General features: G+C 22.5%; 1 long non-coding RNA gene across 3 annotated transcripts in view; it reads right to left on the reverse strand.

Annotated features, from left to right (window-relative positions):
* Positions 1 to 6,625, reverse strand: part of LOC116186550 — a 13,364-nt gene extending 6,739 nt beyond the window's left edge. For all 3 annotated transcript variants that reach the window (XR_004151567.1, XR_004151566.1, XR_004151568.1), the window contains exon 1: positions 6,392 to 6,625. This is a non-coding gene — a long non-coding RNA (uncharacterized LOC116186550). The remainder of the gene's footprint in view (positions 1 to 6,391) is intronic.
* Between the last annotated feature and the right edge of the window lie 274 nt (positions 6,626 to 6,899).

Raw genomic sequence — 6,899 nt, forward strand, 5'->3', positions numbered from 1 at the left:
GGCATAAAATAAAAGGTACGTTTTATAAAACAATTTTCTTTTTTTTCAATCTCAACATTCTTTCTGACTTGAATTTATATGTAATCTGTATAGTTTAGCATAAATCTTATTGTAGAATTATTTTTTTTTTTTTATCAGCAATATACACATATATTTTATATATAGAATATTCTATATATTTTATATATGGAATATATGTGTATACATATAAGTAACAACATAAAAATTTGCAATAAATATAGTGCATTTTTTTTCTTTGAACCCTTTACAGAATATCTGCTGGGACACGGATCTAAGGACTTCCTGTAAAAATTATTTACAATATTCTATAAGATCGTCGTTCATGTTAACAAAAAAAAATATTCTTTCCTTTTGCAATGATTCAAGAAATTAATTTATTTTTTAATTTAATCCTCTGTCGTATTTTATTTTTATCTACTATGAAGTTTTTTTATGCTCAATTTCTTTTTAGAAATTAATCATAAATAACAATAAAAAAAAAATAGAATAGAATAAAATTATAATATGGTTATAATATGATTTTTATATGTATAAAAAAATATTAGTGAATATTATTCTCTTATTACATGTTAATGCCATTTTCGAGTTATTGAACGTTATATGTAAAGAAAATATGCTTCCATAACTTCCATGAATATACATTGAAGGAAAGACTAATCGTTCTGAATCATGAACTTTAATGGCTTGTGTCTTGAATATATTCTTCTACAAGTGTATTTATATCTCTTAGCGATATAATCGTACCGATCTTAACCAAACATTCTATTTATAACAATTATTATTAAGCAATTGTAATTTCTTCATCGAGAAACGAATAAAATTACGAAAAAATTCAAATTACGAGAAATTAAACAAATTAATATTAAAAAATTATGTAAAGTCATCTTTCAAATATGATTAAAATTTGATAAAGAATTAGAAAAATATCATCTCAAATTGTCGTATATGTAATGAAATGAATATCATGATCATTTTTTTATAACTATGTTACAACAAATTAAAATTACAGTCGAGTATATATACACAATTTCCTTCATCAACAAATCATGCTTAAATATTAAAACAACAAAATAACAATAACAAAAAAAAAATATTCATGATATAAATATTACTTAACATCAAAATAACAAATGTTTTATATCAAGTTACTTAAATGTATAATTACGACAGAGGAATGAAATTCAACAAGAACGACAATCGAATCTTAGCAATAATTATCGTTACCCCTAACCTTAAAGTTCGATTAAATTTATCATGATTTTCTTTTTTCTTGTAGCGATACGTTTTTTTTTTATTTTTTTTATTTTTTTTATTTTTTCAATTAAAATTGAATCACTCGCTTAAAACCTAATTTTAGTTTAATTCTAAAACCATTTTGTATGAAATGGCAAAATAGAAACCATGAACACGTTCTACGTACGCAAGATATTTGCCATTTGATAAACTTCGTTTATCTTTCTTCGTGTACATTTTTCTTTTTCTGACACCAATTTTTTCTATTATTCAATTTTATTCTTAATTCCTCTCTTTATGCAAACCGATTTTTATTCGTTCGAGATTGTTGTATTTACTGTTTTTTATTATTTTTTATTTTTGTTTTCTTTTGGTTTCTTTTTCTCATTATTATTATGAATTTTTTATCAAATATCTTATATCTTATGATCTCGACAGTGATGTCAAATGATTTTTCACGTTACGAAATTTATCATGAAATGAATAAACTTAAAACTGTAACAAACATTCGAAACAAAATGGATATTAACTAAAAATTATTATCAAAAATTGTTAATATTACATTAATGTTTCAATTTTAAAAAGGAATACAAACTTTTTCTCTAATTGAAGAAATATGAATAAAATATTTAACTTTCGAAAATTTAATTTAGTAAGTTATCAGTAATTTAAATAAAATAAGAAATAAGATTTAATTATTAAATTTTCCGTTAATAAATTATTTCACTTTTTAAATTCATGATTAAAATCTATTTGTTAAATCTTTTCATTGGAAACAAAAATAAAAGTTATAGATGTAGAAAAATTAATAAATATAACACGTATTGTGAACATAACAATACAAAAAATATCATGATATCAAAAAATTCTATCGGCAAAATTGTATATGTCTGTAATAGATATTGCCCATATTTAAGAATATAAACATACTCTTCATAACATTCATTCATAAATTAAGTCATTCTACATCTTGAATTGCTTCTTGTATATGTTATTAATATTGATAATTTATAATTTGATTATTTATGTATACAAATTTTTATGTAAATTGTTCATTCATTAATAAAATACAAATAATGATTTTTCAGAAAAAAAAAAAAAAATATTTGCTAAATATAGTATTTTTAGAATATTTTTTAATTTGCAAATCGTATGCTGTACCAAATTTTTTCTGATTATATTACAAAAAACAATTCTAAGATTGTATAATTTTGTTTAATTTTAAAGAAATCAAATTACTTATCTCTCCCTGTTTCGACTCTGGAATTATTAATTTGAATGTCTAATTGATTTTATAACCACGTTACGTTATATATACCGCCTATATTTTGCTCGCTCTTTTTGACTCCACTTATGTGATGCTCTCTAAATCATTATTTGTAAATTTTTGATGAGATACATTGACATAATATAAATTATATCATCGCAATTTTTATTTTATATTTATATTAATAGCTAACGATTTGAGTCTATGCCTACATTAATACTTAGATCATCGCAAAAATTATAATGCTACCGAATTCTTTTTTAATACACAATTTTCATAAGGTAAAATATAAATGTAATTAAAATAAAATTTTTTATAAATGGTATCATTTATAAATGAATTCTGAAATTTTTAAAATATATCTTGATTTTTATACTTTATTAATTAAGTACGAATTATAGAAAATCGGCTCAAAATAAACTGGGCGAGAATTAAATACTGACTAAACGCCATAAAAATAAAAATAAAAATAAAAATAATAATAATAATAATGATGATGATGATGATGATGATGATGATGATGATAATAATAATAATAATAATAATAAAAATAAAGAGATATAAATCGAGCTTTTCCAAGAATGTCTATAATATGTATATAATCGTAAACAAATATTTTTTTGCATTATAAATCCTGTCTTTTAATAAATATAAAAAAATTTTACAGTTATTTTTAACATTTTCTTTAAAAAATTTCTGAAAGATATTTTGTATCTGGTGTAATCAATGCAATTCTTTTAAAAGGAATAACATAACCTCTCAGGCGCTTTAATATGTTTCCAATATATTCATAGCATGTATTGTGATGTTAATTCGAACGGACATAGGAACTCTAAAATGATCACCGCTCTCCAAAGACGAGCAACGCACGTTTTTGTTTTGTAATTAGTATGAGGTCAAGATTTTCAAAAAATCAACGCACATCTAATTATATAACTTGTACAATTATATATATATTTCTAATTATAATTGAATTAAAAAGTTAATAAATATTCATTTAAATATATTCCCAATGATTAAATTGAAGTTCATTGATTTATAATCAAAATGTAAAGATAAATACCATCAAAATGTAAAATAAATTATAAATAATTTAGCAAATTATAACAAATCAATTGAGATTTAATTTTTTTTTGAAATTTAGATATGACAAAGAATCAAAAGGAAACGATGAGAGGAAGAAAACATGCAAAGAATATTATATTTCATATTATATCTCGCATTATTATTGATAAAAGATTATATCTATAGTTTTAATAAAAATAAATTACTTCATTGTTATATTATCTGATATGATTGTAATTTCTTGAATTTTTTCATTATATAATATTTCTCGAATCAATATACCAATCAATGTATACCTATTTCTGTCGCATTTTCATCTCACTCCCTCTCAAAGTATCCTAATGACAATTCGCCTTATTCTAATTTAGCATAAATTGCCAAATTATTTTGGTTCGACAAATACTGTATTTATGTTAATTATATAAGTTATTAATCTGGGGAGTAATTTATATGAAATAACAATAGAAATGTTCTAAATCTGTGTTAAAAAACGTAGAAGAAAAACGATAACAAAATAAAACAAAACAAAAAGAATAAGGTGTTAAATATACAAAAATATAACTCTTGGATGAATTCATGAATTCTTATGAATATGCAGAAAAACTTTAGAAAGATATCTTCTTAATGAATCCTTTGAGAATAAAAAAAATATTCAAGTATAAATATTATAATAGACATTCATTTAAAAAATGGTGAATTCATAAGATAGAGATACTATAAAGGAAGATTACTCGATTTTGTGTGCAAGGCACGAATAATAGGAAGGAATATTTGCCAACAATACATTAGTTTTGCTACAAAAGATTTAAACAATTGTTTTGTGATACAGTTTTTCCTCAATTATTACAATTTTACAAATATAAAATTGTACCATAACTATTATCATATAAAAAATAAGATAAAAAAAAAAAAAAAAATTTTTTTTTTTACATCTTGTTCATTATTTTTGCAATGTTCACGATTACGTTGACTCAGTGCGTGACTAGTACATTAAAAGACAAGAACGGATTTACAGAGTTTCCAGGCACTTGTATGGAAATTCAATATCGACTTTTTAATTCTTTCTCTATAAACCAAAAATTTGACAAGGAATCAAAGCAGTAAATATTAGTAGAATGTTACCCGTTTGTATTTATAAATATTATTTTTTATAAATGATCAAATTTATGCTCTTAAATAATATAATTAGTTTGACTATGCTTTATTAATATTATGTATTGGAATTTGATTTAATAGATACCAAAATTCAACCAATTTTTTTTATCTTTAAAATTTTTTTACTTAATTTAACTAACACGTTATTATAAGTGCTTAATTGTAATTTCTATGTATCCTATTAAGCGCCTAACATTTTATACAATATATACTATACCCTATACAGAATATATACCAGAATAAGTGGTGATTAATATAAACGGCGATGATTAAAAAGATTTTTAAAAGAAAAGACACAACATTCTTTCATTAAAAAATTCATTTTCATGAAAATCAGATTTGAATATTTGACGAATAAATGTGTACGTTAGCATAATATAATGAATGCAATTATCAACTACTCCTATTTAAAATTTGATTTTTTTAAAAAGGACATCAAAGCATCAAAAGAAAAAATTTCATTCTATATTTTTATTTTAATTTATTTTTTTTGTTAAATAATTTTTTAGTAGATTATATTATATTTATTCAGTCAGGACTAAAAATACGTATATTCGACAAATTTTCAAAATTGATTTTTTTGGAAACAAAATCTAAAATAAAAAAAAATTATTTTACATACATTCTACTTGTAGAATATATCCCTGCCCAGTTATATTATATCACTATTCAGTCGGGAGTTAAGTGCACATGTACTCGAGAAATTTCCAATATCGATTTTCTCGATTCTCGATTCTGAATCTTCAGAGGCCTCAAAAGAAAGTTTATCTATATATTCATATAGGCCTATTTATATAATCGCATTAGCTGATCACAATTCAGAGTTTTATGATCGATATCAAAATAGAGTTAAATTAAAAAATTCTGAGTATGTTTTTTTTTCAATGAAATATAAATTTGAGAAGAAATTGAAAAAATATAATATTAAAAATATAATATTAATCCACTCTAATATAAATAATGATGGTCAACTAACGCAACATTTATATATTTGGATATTCAAATTAAATAATATAAATATAATGATAGACACGTTAAATTCAAAAGCAATAAATTATTCTCTTACAATTTGCACCTTGAATATAGAATGATTTTTTTGCTCCAAAAACACTGCCATAGATTTGTCCTTATTTCGATAAATATATGCAAATATTACCATCTTATGTAATATATAAGCATGCCGTATTAATATATGATTTGACAATTGTTTTTTTACTATTAAATAAGAAGGTCATGTTGAGACGTGTGTAAAAAATAAAAACAAAAATATGTTATCAGCAACATTGTTTTTGGATGTTCTAGCGAAAGAATTATATATTCTTTAAATGAGTAAAAATATTAATCTTGCCCATATTTCGAAATTAATGAAAAAATTAAGCTTCTTACAGATTTGTCTCATGCTCATATCGTCACTTTATATTATAAGTTTCTCAGTTATAAAAATTAATCGGATTGTCAAGAAAAAAAATTTTATGTGTTTGAGAAAATTAATTGGGAAGAATCAATTAATGAATAAGTTTAGTATCATGCACATTAGTCAAAACTGTATACATTTCTACAAATAGAGTTAGTACTTTAGTCATTAAGTTTATTATAGCGAGCATAACATAGTGAGAAATACCGAGTGGAATATGCGAGCAAACTACTCACCAAAGTTGAAATAAATTAGATATTCGATTACTGAGAGAAAATCTCATCGTCACAATAACAGAATTAGCCATACGGAATAGAGAGCACCATGCGGAGAATCAGCGAACGATTTTTAATCACCATGAAACAAAAAATCACGAGTCACGTGCCAAAATTGGCAAAATATATGTACTAACAAATATACTTTTCTTATTATTAAATTTAAAATTTAATAATATATTCTATTTTCTTTATCTGTCCTTAACATTTTTTTTTCTGATTATCTGGCTAATTTTTTATATTTAATATTCAATAGAATTTTATATAGTTTCATTAAGAGTTTTGTTTGAAGAAAATTATTTTTCTTTGGTCGACAAGAATCTATTTTTTAAATATTTTTTTAAGCAATCATAATATTTGATGATTAATTATTAATTTTAGATCAAAAAAGATAGTCAATTAATCATAAAAAATTAATTTGTCAGGAATGTTAAAGCGTTAAAAAAAACAGAAATAGATAGTAATTTCG

Source organism: Apis dorsata, unplaced genomic scaffold (genome assembly GCF_000469605.1).
Source record: "Apis dorsata unplaced genomic scaffold, Apis dorsata 1.3 scaffold_896, whole genome shotgun sequence".
Classification (NCBI taxonomy): domain Eukaryota; kingdom Metazoa; phylum Arthropoda; class Insecta; order Hymenoptera; family Apidae; genus Apis; species Apis dorsata.